Raw genomic sequence first — 15,811 nt, 5'->3', positions numbered from 1 at the left:
TCTTTGAGATAACTCTGCACTAGTGCGAGCCGCAAATGCCACTTCCAGCTTAGCTGTGCAGAAGAGGAACAACAAGAAGAAGAAATATCTCGAAATATGTCCGTCAGGCCCCTTCCCTTGAGATAAATCTGCAAATATCTCGGAAACCAAGCGAGCTATGGCAAAATGTGAAGAGACCTTTTTTGTAGAGAATTAAGTTTCCTACTTTTTATGATCTATGATATTTTTTGATCAGATGCGTAGTTCTCGAGATATATCAAGATATTTAAAAGTTCCGAAGCCGCACCAACATAATAGAGATACAGAAACACCGTGGCCCCTTTCTTTGAGATAACTCTGCACTATTGCGAGCTGTAAATGCCACTTCCAGCTTAGCTGTGCAGAAGAAGAACAACAAGAAGAAGAAATATCTCGAAATATGTCCGTCAGGCCCCTTCCCTTGAGATATATCTGCAAATATCTCGGAAACGAAGCGAGCTATGGCAAAATGTTAACAGACCTTTTTTGTAGAGAATTATGTTTTCTACAATTTATGTTCTATGATATTTTTTGATCAGAAGCGTAGTTTTCGAGATATATCGAGATATTTAAAAGTTCCGAAGCCGCACCAACATAATAGAGATACAGAAACACCGTGGCCCCTTTCTTTGAGATAACTCTGCACTAGTGCGAGCCGCAAATGCCACTTCCAGCTTAGCTGTGCAGAAGAAGAACAACAAGAAGAAGAAATATCTCGAAATATGTCCGTCAGGCCCCTTCCCTTGAGATAAATCTGCAAATATCTCGGAAACGAAGCGAGCTATGGCAAAATGTTAAGAGACCTTTTTTGTAGAGAATCAAGTTTCCTACTTTTTATGTTCTATGATATGTTTTGATCAGATGCGTAGTTCTCGAGATATATCAAGATATTTAAAAGTTCCGAAGCCGCACCAACATAATAGAGATACAGAAACACCGTGGCCCCTTTCTTTGAGATAACTCTGCACTATTGCGAGCTGTAAATGCCACTTCCAGCTTAGCTGTGCAGAAGAAGAACAACAAGAAGAAGAAATATCTCGAAATATGTCCGTCAGGCCCCTTCCCTTGAGATAATTCTGCAAATATCTCGGAAACGAAGCGAGCTATGGCAAAATCTTAAGAGACCTTTTTTGTAGAGAATTATGTTTCCTACAATTTATGTTCTATGATATTTTTTGATCAGAAGCGTAGTTTTCGAGATATATCGAGATATTTAAAAGTTCCGAAGCCGCACCAACATAATAGAGATACAGAAACACCGTGGCCCCTTTCTTTGAGATAACTCTGCACTAGTGCGAGCTGCAAATGCCACTTCCAGCTTAGCTGTGCAGAAGAAGAACAACAAGAAGAAGAAGTATCTCGAAATATGTCCGTCAGGCCAGTTCCTTTGAGCTGAATCTGCAAATATCTCGGAAACGAAGCGAGCTATGGCAAAATGTTAAGAGACGTTTTTGGTAGAGAATTATGTTTCCTACAATTTATGTTCTATGATATTTTTTGATCAGAAGCGTAGTTTTCGAGATATATCGAGATATTTAAAAGTTCCGAAGCCGCACCAACATAATAGAGATACAGAAACACCGTGGCCCCTTTCTTAGAGAACTCTGCACTAGTGCGAGCCGCAAATGCCACTTCCAGCTTAGCTGTGCAGAAGAAGAACAACAAGAAGAAGAAATATCTCGAAATATGTCCGACAGGCCCCTTCCCTTGAGATAAATCTGCAAATATCTCGGAAACGAAGCGAGCTATGGCGAAATGTTAAGAGACCTTCTTTGTAGAGAATTAAGTTTCCTACTTTTTATCTTCTATGATATTTTTTGATCAGATGCGTAGTTCTCGAGATATATCAAGATATTTAAAAGTTCCGAAGCCGCACCAACATAATAGAGATACAGAAACACCGTGGCCCCTCTCTTTGAGATAACTCTGCACTATTGCGAGCTGCAAATGCCACTTCCAGCTTAGCTGTGCAGAAGAAGAACAACAAGAAGAAGAAATATCTCGAAATATGTCCGTCAGGCCAGTTCCTTTGAGCTGAATCTGCAAATATCTCGGAAACGAAGCGAGCTATGGCAAAACGTTAAGAGACCTTTTTTGTAGAGAATTAAGTTTCCTACTTTTTATGTTCTATGATATTTTTTGATCAGAAGCGTAGTTTTCGAGATATATCGAGATATTTAAAAGTTCCGAAGACGCACCAACATAATAGAGATACAGAAACACCGTGGCCCCTTTCTTTGAGATAACTGTGCACTAGTGCGAGCCGCAAATGCCACTTCCAGCTTAGCTGTGCAGAAGAAGAACAACAAGAAGAAGAAATATCTCGAAATATGTCCGTCAGGCCAGTTCCTTTGAGCTGAATCTGCAAATATCTCGGAAACGAAGCGAGCTATGGCAAAATGTTAAGAGACGTTTTTGGGAGAGAATTATGTTTCCTACAATTTATGTTCTATGATATTTTTTGATCAGAAGCGTAGTTCTCGAGATATATCAAGATATTTAAAAGTTCCGAAGCCGCACCAACATAATAGAGATACAGAAACACCGTGGCCCCTTTCTTTGAGATAACTCTGCACTATTGCGAGCTGTAAATGCCACATCCAGCTTAGCTGTGCAGAAGAAGAACAACAAGAAGAAGAAATATCTCGAAATATGTCCGTTAGGCCCCTTCCCTTGAGATAAATCTGCAAATATCTCGGAAACGAAGCGAGCTATGGCAAAATCTTGAGAGACCTTTTTTGTAGAGAATTAAGTTTCCTACTTTTTATGTTCTATGATATTTTTTGATCAGATGCGTAGTTCCCGAGATATATCAAGATATTTAAAAGTTCCGAAGCCGCACCAACATAATAGAGATACAGAAACACCGTGGCTCCTTTCTTTGAGATAACTCTGCACTATTGCGAGCTGGAAATGCCACTTCCAGTTTAGCTGTGCAGAAGAAGAACAACAAGAAGAAGAAATATCTCGAAATATGTCCGTTAGGCCCCTTCCCTTGAGATAAATCTGCAAATATCTCGGAAACGAAGCGAGCTATGGCAAAATGTTAAGAGACCTTTTTTGTAGAGAATTAAGGTTCCTACTTTTTATGTTCTACGATATTTTTTGATCAGATGCGTAGTTCTCGAGATATATCAAGATATTTAAAAGTTCCGAAGCCGCACCAACATAATAGAGATACAGAAACACCGTGGCCCCTTTCTTTGAGATAACTCTGCACTATTGCGAGCTGCAAATGCCACTTCCAGCTTAGCTGTGCAGAGGAAGAACAACAAGAAAAAGAAGTATCTCGAAATATGTCCGTCAGGCCCGTTCCTTTGAGCTGAATCTGCAAATATCTCGGAAACGAAGCGAGCTATGGCAAAATGTTAAGAGACGTTTTTTGTAGAGAATTATGTTTCCTACAATTTATGTTCTATGATATTTTTCGATCAGAAGCGTAGTTTTCGAGATATATCGAGATATTTAAAAGTTCCGAAGCCGCACCAACATAATAGAGATACAGAAACACCGTGGCCCCTTTCTTTGAGATAACTCTGCACTAGTGCGAGCCGCAAATGCCACTTCCAGCTTAGCTGTGCAGAAGAAGAACAACAAGAAGAAGAAATATCTCGAAATATGTCCGACAGGCCCCTTCCCTTGAGATAAATCTGCAAATATCTCGGAAACGAAGCGAGCTATGGCGAAATGTTAAGAGACCTTTTTTGTAGAGAATTAAGTTTCCTACTTTTTATCTTCTATGATATTTTTTGATCAGATGCGTAGTTCTCGAGATACATCAAGATATTTAAAAGTTCCGAAGCCGCACCAACATAATAGAGATACAGAAACACCGTGGCCCCTCTCTTTGAGATAACTCTGCACTATTGCGAGCTGCAAATGCCACTTCCAGCTTAGCTGTGCAGAAGAAGAACAACAAGAAGAGGAAATATCTCGAAATATGTCCGTCAGGCCAGTTCCTTTGAGTTGAATCTGCAAATATCTCGGAAACGAAGCGAGCTATGGCAAAATGTTGAGAGACCTTTTTTGTAGAGAATTAAGTTTCCTACTTTTTATGTTCTATGATATTTTTTGATCAGAAGCGTAGTTTTCGAGATATATCGAGATATTTAAAAGTTCCGAAGACGCACCAACATAATAGAGATACAGAAACACCGTGGCCCCTTTCTTTGAGATAACTGTGCACTAGTGCGAGCCGCAAATGCCACTTCCAGCTTAGCTGTGCAGAAGAAGAACAACAAGAAGAAGAAATATCTCGAAATATGTCCGTCAGGCCAGTTCCTTTGAGCTGAATCTGCAAATATCTCGGAAACGAAGCGAGCTATGGCAAAATGTTAAGAGACGTTTTTGGGAGAGAATTATGTTTCCTACAATTTATGTTCTATGATATTTTTTGATCAGAAGCGTAGTTTTCGAGATATATCGAGATATTTAAAAGTTCCGAAGCCGCACCAACATAATAGGGATACAGAAACACCGTGGCCCCTTTCTTTGAGATAACTCTGCACTAGTGCGAGCCGCAAATGCCACTTCCAGCTTAGCTGTGCAGAAGAGGAACAACAAGAAGAAGAAATATCTCGAAATATGTCCGTCAGGCCCCTTCCCTTGAGATAAATCTGCAAATATCTCGGAAACCAAGCGAGCTATGGCAAAATGTGAAGAGACCTTTTTTGTAGAGAATTAAGTTTCCTACTTTTTATGATCTATGATATTTTTTGATCAGATGCGTAGTTCTCGAGATATATCAAGATATTTAAAAGTTCCGAAGCCGCACCAACATAATAGAGATACAGAAACACCGTGGCCCCTTTCTTTGAGATAACTCTGCACTATTGCGAGCTGTAAATGCCACTTCCAGCTTAGCTGTGCAGAAGAAGAACAACAAGAAGAAGAAATATCTCGAAATATGTCCGTCAGGCCCCTTCCCTTGAGATATATCTGCAAATATCTCGGAAACGAAGCGAGCTATGGCAAAATGTTAACAGACCTTTTTTGTAGAGAATTATGTTTTCTACAATTTATGTTCTATGATATTTTTTGATCAGAAGCGTAGTTTTCGAGATATATCGAGATATTTAAAAGTTCCGAAGCCGCACCAACATAATAGAGATACAGAAACACCGTGGCCCCTTTCTTTGAGATAACTCTGCACTAGTGCGAGCCGCAAATGCCACTTCCAGCTTAGCTGTGCAGAAGAAGAACAACAAGAAGAAGAAATATCTCGAAATATGTCCGTCAGGCCCCTTCCCTTGAGATAAATCTGCAAATATCTCGGAAACGAAGCGAGCTATGGCAAAATGTTAAGAGACCTTTTTTGTAGAGAATCAAGTTTCCTACTTTTTATGTTCTATGATATGTTTTGATCAGATGCGTAGTTCTCGAGATATATCAAGATATTTAAAAGTTCCGAAGCCGCACCAACATAATAGAGATACAGAAACACCGTGGCCCCTTTCTTTGAGATAACTCTGCACTATTGCGAGCTGTAAATGCCACTTCCAGCTTAGCTGTGCAGAAGAAGAACAACAAGAAGAAGAAATATCTCGAAATATGTCCGTCAGGCCCCTTCCCTTGAGATAATTCTGCAAATATCTCGGAAACGAAGCGAGCTATGGCAAAATCTTAAGAGACCTTTTTTGTAGAGAATTATGTTTCCTACAATTTATGTTCTATGATATTTTTTGATCAGAAGCGTAGTTTTCGAGATATATCGAGATATTTAAAAGTTCCGAAGCCGCACCAACATAATAGAGATACAGAAACACCGTGGCCCCTTTCTTTGAGATAACTCTGCACTAGTGCGAGCTGCAAATGCCACTTCCAGCTTAGCTGTGCAGAAGAAGAACAACAAGAAGAAGAAGTATCTCGAAATATGTCCGTCAGGCCAGTTCCTTTGAGCTGAATCTGCAAATATCTCGGAAACGAAGCGAGCTATGGCAAAATGTTAAGAGACGTTTTTGGTAGAGAATTATGTTTCCTACAATTTATGTTCTATGATATTTTTTGATCAGAAGCGTAGTTTTCGAGATATATCGAGATATTTAAAAGTTCCGAAGCCGCACCAACATAATAGAGATACAGAAACACCGTGGCCCCTTTCTTAGAGAACTCTGCACTAGTGCGAGCCGCAAATGCCACTTCCAGCTTAGCTGTGCAGAAGAAGAACAACAAGAAGAAGAAATATCTCGAAATATGTCCGACAGGCCCCTTCCCTTGAGATAAATCTGCAAATATCTCGGAAACGAAGCGAGCTATGGCGAAATGTTAAGAGACCTTCTTTGTAGAGAATTAAGTTTCCTACTTTTTATCTTCTATGATATTTTTTGATCAGATGCGTAGTTCTCGAGATATATCAAGATATTTAAAAGTTCCGAAGCCGCACCAACATAATAGAGATACAGAAACACCGTGGCCCCTCTCTTTGAGATAACTCTGCACTATTGCGAGCTGCAAATGCCACTTCCAGCTTAGCTGTGCAGAAGAAGAACAACAAGAAGAAGAAATATCTCGAAATATGTCCGTCAGGCCAGTTCCTTTGAGCTGAATCTGCAAATATCTCGGAAACGAAGCGAGCTATGGCAAAACGTTAAGAGACCTTTTTTGTAGAGAATTAAGTTTCCTACTTTTTATGTTCTATGATATTTTTTGATCAGAAGCGTAGTTTTCGAGATATATCGAGATATTTAAAAGTTCCGAAGACGCACCAACATAATAGAGATACAGAAACACCGTGGCCCCTTTCTTTGAGATAACTGTGCACTAGTGCGAGCCGCAAATGCCACTTCCAGCTTAGCTGTGCAGAAGAAGAACAACAAGAAGAAGAAATATCTCGAAATATGTCCGTCAGGCCAGTTCCTTTGAGCTGAATCTGCAAATATCTCGGAAACGAAGCGAGCTATGGCAAAATGTTAAGAGACGTTTTTGGGAGAGAATTATGTTTCCTACAATTTATGTTCTATGATATTTTTTGATCAGAAGCGTAGTTCTCGAGATATATCAAGATATTTAAAAGTTCCGAAGCCGCACCAACATAATAGAGATACAGAAACACCGTGGCCCCTTTCTTTGAGATAACTCTGCACTATTGCGAGCTGTAAATGCCACATCCAGCTTAGCTGTGCAGAAGAAGAACAACAAGAAGAAGAAATATCTCGAAATATGTCCGTCAGGCCCCTTCCCTTGAGATAATTCTGCAAATATCTCGGAAACGAAGCGAGCTATGGCAAAATGTTAAGAGACCTTTTTTGTAGAGAATTATGTTTCCTACAATTTATGTTCTATGATATTTTTTGATCAGAAGCGTAGTTTTCAAGGTATATCGAGATATTTAAAAGTTCCGAAGCCGCACCAACATAATAGAGATACAGAAACACCGAGGCCCCTTTCTTTGAGATAACTCTGCACTAGTGCGAGCTGCAAATGCCACTTCCAGCTTAGCTGTGCAGAAGAAGAACAACAAGAAGAAGAAGTATCTCGAAATATGTCCGTCAGGCCCGTTCCTTTGAGCTGAATCTGCAAATATCTCGGAAACGAAGCGAGCTATGGCAAAATGTTAAGACACGTTTTTTGTAGAGAATTATGTTTCCTACAATTTATGTTCTATGATATTTTTTGATCAGAAGCGTAGTTTTCGAGATATATCGAGATATTTAAAAGTTCCGAAGCCGCACCAACATAATAGAGATACAGAAACACCGTGGCCCCTTTCTTTGAGATAACTGTGCACTAGTGCGAGCCGCAAATGCCACTTCCAGCTTAGCTGTGCAGAAGAAGAACAACAAGAAGAAGAAATATCTCGAAATATTTCCGTTAGGCTCCTTCCCTTGAGATAAATCTGCAAATATCTCGGAAACGAAGCGACCTATGGCAAAATGTTCAGAGACCTTTTTTGTAGAGAATTCAGTTTCCTACTTTTTATGTTCTATGATATTTTTTGATCAGATGCGTAGTTCTCGAGATATATCAAGATATTTAAAAGTTCCGAAGCCGCACCAACATAATAGAGATACAGAAACACCGTGGCCCCTTTCTTTGAGATAACTCTGCACTATTGCGAGCTGTAAATGCCACTTCCAGCTTAGCTGTGCAGAAGAAGAACAACAAGAAGAAGAAATATCTCGAAATATGTCCGTCAGGCCCCTTCCCTTGAGATAATTCTGCAAATATCTCGGAAACGAAGCGAGCTATGGCAAAATCTTAAGAGACCTTTTTTGTAGAGAATTATGTTTCCTACAATTTATGTTCTATGATATTTTTTGATCAGAAGCGTAGTTTTCGAGATATATCGAGATATTTAAAAGTTCCGAAGCCGCACCAACATAATAGAGATACAGAAACACCGTGGCCCCTTTCTTTGAGATAACTCTGCACTAGTGCGAGCTGCAAATGCCACTTCCAGCTTAGCTGTGCAGAAGAAGAACAACAAGAAGAAGAAGTATCTCGAAATATGTCCGTCAGGCCAGTTCCTTTGAGCTGAATCTGCAAATATCTCGGAAACGAAGCGAGCTATGGCAAAATGTTAAGAGACGTTTTTGGTAGAGAATTATGTTTCCTACAATTTATGTTCTATGATATTTTTTGATCAGAAGCGTAGTTTTCGAGATATATCGAGATATTTAAAAGTTCCGAAGCCGCACCAACATAATAGAGATACAGAAACACCGTGGCCCCTTTCTTTGAGATAACTGTGCACTAGTGCGAGCCGCAAATGCCACTTCCAGCTTAGCTGTGCAGAAGAAGAACAACAAGAAGAAGAAATATCTCGAAATATTTCCGTTAGGCTCCTTCCCTTGAGATAAATCTGCAAATATCTCGGAAACGAAGCGACCTATGGCAAAATGTTCAGAGACCTTTTTTGTAGAGAATTAAGTTTCCTACTTTTTATGTTCTATGATATTTTTTGATCAGATGCGTAGTTCTCGAGATATATCAAGATATTTAAAAGTTCCGAAGCCGCACCAACATAATAGAGATACAGAAACACCGTGGCCCCTTTCTTTGAGATAACTCTGCACTATTGCGAGCTGTAAATGCCACTTCCAGCTTAGCTGTGCAGAAGAAGAACAACAAGAAGAAGAAATATCTCGAAATATGTCCGTCAGGCCCCTTCCCTTGAGATAATTCTGCAAATATCTCGGAAACGAAGCGAGCTATGGCAAAATGTTAAGAGACCTTTTTTGTAGAGAATTATGTTTCCTACAATTTATGTTCTATGATATTTTTTGATCAGAAGCGTAGTTTTCAAGGTATATCGAGATATTTAAAAGTTCCGAAGACGCACCAACATAATAGAGATACAGAAACACCGTGGCCCCTTTCTTTGAGATAACTGTGCACTAGTGCGAGCCGCAAATGCCACTTCCAGCTTAGCTGTGCAGAAGAAGAACAACAAGAAGAAGAAATATCTCGAAATATGTCCGTCAGGCCAGTTCCTTTGAGCTGAATCTGCAAATATCTCGGAAACGAAGCGAGCTATGGCAAAATGTTAAGAGACGTTTTTGGGAGAGAATTATGTTTCCTACAATTTATGTTCTATGATATTTTTTGATCAGAAGCGTAGTTCTCGAGATATATCAAGATATTTAAAAGTTCCGAAGCCGCACCAACATAATAGAGATACAGAAACACCGTGGCCCCTTTCTTTGAGATAACTCTGCACTATTGCGAGCTGTAAATGCCACTTCCAGCTTAGCTGTGCAGAAGAAGAACAACAAGAAGAAGAAATATCTCGAAATATGTCCGTCAGGCCCCTTCCCTTGAGATAATTCTGCAAATATCTCGGAAACGAAGCGAGCTATGGCAAAATGTTAAGAGACCTTTTTTGTAGAGAATTATGTTTCCTACAATTTATGTTCTATGATATTTTTTGATCAGAAGCGTAGTTTTCAAGGTATATCGAGATATTTAAAAGTTCCGAAGCCGCACCAACATAATAGAGATACAGAAACACCGAGGCCCCTTTCTTTGAGATAACTCTGCACTAGTGCGAGCTGCAAATGCCACTTCCAGCTTAGCTGTGCAGAAGAAGAACAACAAGAAGAAGAAGTATCTCGAAATATGTCCGTCAGGCCCGTTCCTTTGAGCTGAATCTGCAAATATCTCGGAAACGAAGCGAGCTATGGCAAAATGTTAAGAGACGTTTTTTGTAGAGAATTATGTTTCCTACAATTTATGTTCTATGATATTTTTTGATCAGAAGCGTAGTTTTCGAGATATATCGAGATATTTAAAAGTTCCGAAGCCGCACCAACATAATAGAGATACAGAAACACCGTGGCCCCTTTCTTTGAGATAACTGTGCACTAGTGCGAGCCGCAAATGCCACTTCCAGCTTAGCTGTGCAGAAGAAGAACAACAAGAAGAAGAAATATCTCGAAATATTTCCGTTAGGCTCCTTCCCTTGAGATAAATCTGCAAATATCTCGGAAACGAAGCGACCTATGGCAAAATGTTCAGAGACCTTTTTTGTAGAGAATTCAGTTTCCTACTTTTTATGTTCTATGATATTTTTTGATCAGATGCGTAGTTCTCGAGATATATCAAGATATTTAAAAGTTCCGAAGCCGCACCAACATAATAGAGATACAGAAACACCGTGGCCCCTTTCTTTGAGATAACTCTGCACTATTGCGAGCTGTAAATGCCACTTCCAGCTTAGCTGTGCAGAAGAAGAACAACAAGAAGAAGAAATATCTCGAAATATGTCCGTCAGGCCCCTTCCCTTGAGATAATTCTGCAAATATCTCGGAAACGAAGCGAGCTATGGCAAAATCTTAAGAGACCTTTTTTGTAGAGAATTATGTTTCCTACAATTTATGTTCTATGATATTTTTTGATCAGAAGCGTAGTTTTCGAGATATATCGAGATATTTAAAAGTTCCGAAGCCGCACCAACATAATAGAGATACAGAAACACCGTGGCCCCTTTCTTTGAGATAACTCTGCACTAGTGCGAGCTGCAAATGCCACTTCCAGCTTAGCTGTGCAGAAGAAGAACAACAAGAAGAAGAAGTATCTCGAAATATGTCCGTCAGGCCAGTTCCTTTGAGCTGAATCTGCAAATATCTCGGAAACGAAGCGAGCTATGGCAAAATGTTAAGAGACGTTTTTGGTAGAGAATTATGTTTCCTACAATTTATGTTCTATGATATTTTTTGATCAGAAGCGTAGTTTTCGAGATATATCGAGATATTTAAAAGTTCCGAAGCCGCACCAACATAATAGAGATACAGAAACACCGTGGACCCTTTCTTTGAGATAACTCTGCACTAGTGCGAGCCGCAAATGCCACTTCCAGCTTAGCTGTGCAGAAGAAGAACAACAAGAAGAAGAAATATCTCGAAATATGTCCGACAGGCCCCTTCCCTTGAGATAAATCTGCAAATATCTCGGAAACGAAGCGAGCTATGGCGAAATGTTAAGAGACCTTCTTTGTAGAGAATTAAGTTTCCTACTTTTTATCTTCTATGATATTTTTTGATCAGATGCGTAGTTCTCGAGATATATCAAGATATTTAAAAGTTCCGAAGCCGCACCAACATAATAGAGATACAGAAACACCGTGGCCCCTCTCTTTGAGATAACTCTGCACTATTGCGAGCTGCAAATGCCACTTCCAGCTTAGCTGTGCAGAAGAAGAACAACAAGAAGAAGAAATATCTCGAAATATGTCCGTCAGGCCAGTTCCTTTGAGCTGAATCTGCAAATATCTCGGAAACGAAGCGAGCTATGGCAAAACGTTAAGAGACCTTTTTTGTAGAGAATTAAGTTTCCTACTTTTTATGTTCTATGATATTTTTTGATCAGAAGCGTAGTTTTCGAGATATATCGAGATATTTAAAAGTTCCGAAGACGCACCAACATAATAGAGATACAGAAACACCGTGGCCCCTTTCTTTGAGATAACTGTGCACTAGTGCGAGCCGCAAATCCCACTTCCAGCTTAGCTGTGCAGAAGAAGAACAACAAGAAGAAGAAATATCTCGAAATATTTCCGTTAGGCTCCTTCCCTTGAGATAAATCTGCAAATATCTCGGAAACGAAGCGACCTATGGCAAAATGTTCAGAGACCTTTTTTGTAGAGAATTAAGTTTCCTACTTTTTATGTTCTATGATATTTTTTGATCAGATGCGTAGTTCTCGAGATATATCAAGATATTTAAAAGTTCCGAAGCCGCACCAACATAATAGAGATACAGAAACACCGTGGCCCCTTTCTTTGAGATAACTCTGCACTATTGCGAGCTGTAAATGCCACTTCCAGCTTAGCTGTGCAGAAGAAGAACAACAAGAAGAAGAAATATCTCGAAATATGTCCGTCAGGCCCCTTCCCTTGAGATAATTCTGCAAATATCTCGGAAACGAAGCGAGCTATGGCAAAATGTTAAGAGACCTTTTTTGTAGAGAATTATGTTTCCTACAATTTATGTTCTATGATATTTTTTGATCAGAAGCGTAGTTTTCAAGGTATATCGAGATATTTAAAAGTTCCGAAGCCGCACCAACATAATAGAGATACAGAAACACCGAGGCCCCTTTCTTTGAGATAACTCTGCACTAGTGCGAGCTGCAAATGCCACTTCCGGCTTAGCTTTGCAGAAGAAGAACAACAAGAAGAAGAAGTATCTCGAAATATGTCCGTCAGGCCCGTTCCTTTGAGCTGAATCTGCAAATATCTCGGAAACGAAGCGAGCTATGGCAAAATGTTAAGAGACGTTTTTTGTAGAGAATTATGTTTCCTACAATTTATGTTCTACGATATTTTTTGATCAGAAGCGTAGTTTTCGAGATATATCGAGATATTTAAAAGTTCCGAAGCCGCACCAACATAATAGAGATACAGAAACACCGTGGCCCCTTTCTTTGAGATAACTCTGCACTAGTGCGAGCCGCAAATGCCACTTCCAGCTTAGCTGTGCAGAAGAAGAACAACAAGAAGAAGAAATATCTCGAAATATGTCCGACAGGCCCCTTCCCTTGAGATAAATCTGCAAATATCTCGGAAACGAAGCGAGCTATGGCGAAATGTTAAGAGACCTTTTTTGTAGAGAATTAAGTTTCCTACTTCTTATCTTCTATGATATTTTTTGATCAGATGCGTAGTTCTCGAGATATATCAAGATATTTAGAAGTTCCGAAGCCGCACCAACATAATAGAGATACAGAAACACCGTGGCCCCTCTCTTTGAGATAACTCTGCACTATTGCGAGCTGCAAATGCCACTTCCAGCTTAGCTGTGCAGAAGAAGAACAACAAGAAGAAGAAATATCTCGAAATATGTCCGTCAGGCCAGTTCCTTTGAGCTGAATCTGCAAATATCTCGGAAACGAAGCGAGCTATGGCAAAATGTTAAGAGACCTTTTTTGTAGCGAATTAAGTTTCCTACTTTTTATGTTCTATGATATTTTTTGATCAGAAGCGTAGTTTTCGAGATATATCGAGATATTTAAAAGTTCCGAAGACGCACCAACATAATAGAGATACAGAAACACCGTGGCCCCTTTCTTTGAGATAACTCTGCACTATTGCGAGCTGCAAATGCCACTTCCAGCTTAGCTGTGCAGAGGAAGAACAACAAGAAGACGAAGTATCTCGAAATATGTCCGTCAGGCCCGTTCCTTTGAGCTGAATCTGCAAATATCTCGGAAACGAAGCGAGCTATGGCAAAATGTTAAGAGACGTTTTTTGTAGAGAATTATGTTTCCTACAATTTATGTTCTATGATATTTTTTGATCAGAAGCGTAGTTTTCGAGATATATCGAGATATTTAAAAGTTCCGAAGCCGCACCAACATAATAGAGATACAGAAACACCGTGGCTCCTTTCTTTGAGATAACTCTGCACTAGTGCGAGCCGCAAATGCCACTTCCAGCTTAGCTGTGCAGAAGAGGAACAACAAGAAGAAGAAATATCTCGAAATATGTCCGTCAGGCCCCTTCCCTTGAGATAAATCTGCAAATATCTCGGAAACCAAGCGAGCTATGGCAAAATGTGAAGAGACCTTTTTTGTAGAGAATTAAGTTTCCTACTGTTTATGTTCTATGATATTTTTTGATCAGATGCGTAGTTCTCGAGATATATCAAGATATTTAAAAGTTCCGAAGCCGCACCAACATAATAGAGATACAGAAACACCGTGGCCCCTTTCTTTGAGATAACTCTGCACTATTGCGAGCTGTAAATGCCACTTCCAGCTTAGCTGTGCAGAAGAAGAACAACAAGAAGAAGAAATATCTCGAAATATGTCCGTCAGGCCCCTTCCCTTGAGATATATCTGCAAATATCTCGGAAACGAAGCGAGCTATGGCAAAATGTTAACAGACCTTTTTTGTAGAGAATTATGTTTTCTACAATTTATGTTCTATGATATTTTTTGATCAGAAGCGTAGTTTTCGAGATATATCGAGATATTTAAAAGTTCCGAAGCCGCACCAACATAATAGAGATACAGAAACACCGTGGCCCCTTTCTTTGAGATAACTGTGCACTAGTGCGAGCCGCAAATGCCACTTCCAGTTTAGCTGTGCAGAAGAAGAACAACAAGAAGAAGAAATATCTCGAAATATGTCCGTCAGGCCAGTTCCTTTGAGCTGAATCTGCAAATATCTCGGAAACGAAGCGAGCTATGGCAAAATGTTAAGAGACGTTTTTTGTAGAGAATTATGTTTCCTACAATTTATGTTCTATGATATTTTTTGATCAGAAGCGTAGTTTTCGAGATATATCGAGATATTTAAAAGTTCCGAAGACGCACCAACATAATAGAGATACAGAAACACCGTGGCCCCTTTCTTTGAGATAACTGTGCACTAGTGCGAGCCGCAAATGCCACTTCCAGCTTAGCTGTGCAGAAGAAGAACAACGAGAAGAAGAAATATCTCGAAATATGTCCGTCAGGCCCCTTCCCTTGAGATATATCTGCAAATATCTCGGAAACGAAGCGAGCTATGGCAAAATGTTAAGAGACCATTTTTGTAGAGAATTAAGTTTCCTACTTTTTATGTTCTACGATATTTTTTGATCAGATGCGTAGTTCTCGAGATATATCAAGATATTTAAAAGTTCCGAAGCCGCACCAACATAATAGAGATACAGAAACACCGTGGCCCCTTTCTTTGAGATAACTCTGCACTATTGCGAGCTGTAAATGCCACTTCCAGCTTAGCTGTGCAGAAGAAGAACAACAAGAAGAAGAAATATCTCGAAATATGTCCGTCAGGCCCCTTCCCTTGAGATATATCTGCAAATATCTCGGAAACGAAGCGAGCTATGGCACAATGTTAAGAGACCTTTTTTGTAGAGAATTATGCTTCCTACAATTTATGTTCTATGATATTTTTTGATCAGAAGCGTAGTTTTCGAGATATATCGAGATATTTAAAAGTTCCGAAGCCGCACCAACATAATAGAGATACAGAAACACCGTGGCCCCTTTCGTTGAGACAACTCTGCACTAGTGCGAGCCGCAAATGCCACTTCCAGCTTAGCTGTGCAGAAGAAGAACAACAAGAAGAAGAAATATCTCGAAATATGTCCGTCAGGCCCCTTCCCTTGAGATAAATCTGCAAATATCTCGGAAACGAAGCGAGCTATGGCAAAATGTTAAGAGACCTTTTTTGTAGAGAATTAAGTTTCCTACTTTTTATGTTCTATGATATTTTTTGATCAGATGCGTAGTTTTCGAGATATATCGAGATATTTAAAAGTTCCGAAGCCGCACCAACATAATAGGGATACAGAAACACCGTGGCCCCTTTCTTTGAGATAACTCTGCACTAGTGCGAGCCGCAAAT

Source organism: Osmia lignaria, unplaced genomic scaffold (assembly GCF_051020975.1).
Source record: "Osmia lignaria lignaria isolate PbOS001 unplaced genomic scaffold, iyOsmLign1 scaffold0001, whole genome shotgun sequence".
Classification (NCBI taxonomy): Eukaryota; Metazoa; Arthropoda; class Insecta; order Hymenoptera; family Megachilidae; genus Osmia; species Osmia lignaria.
Note: the sequence above shows the minus strand (reverse complement) of the source record.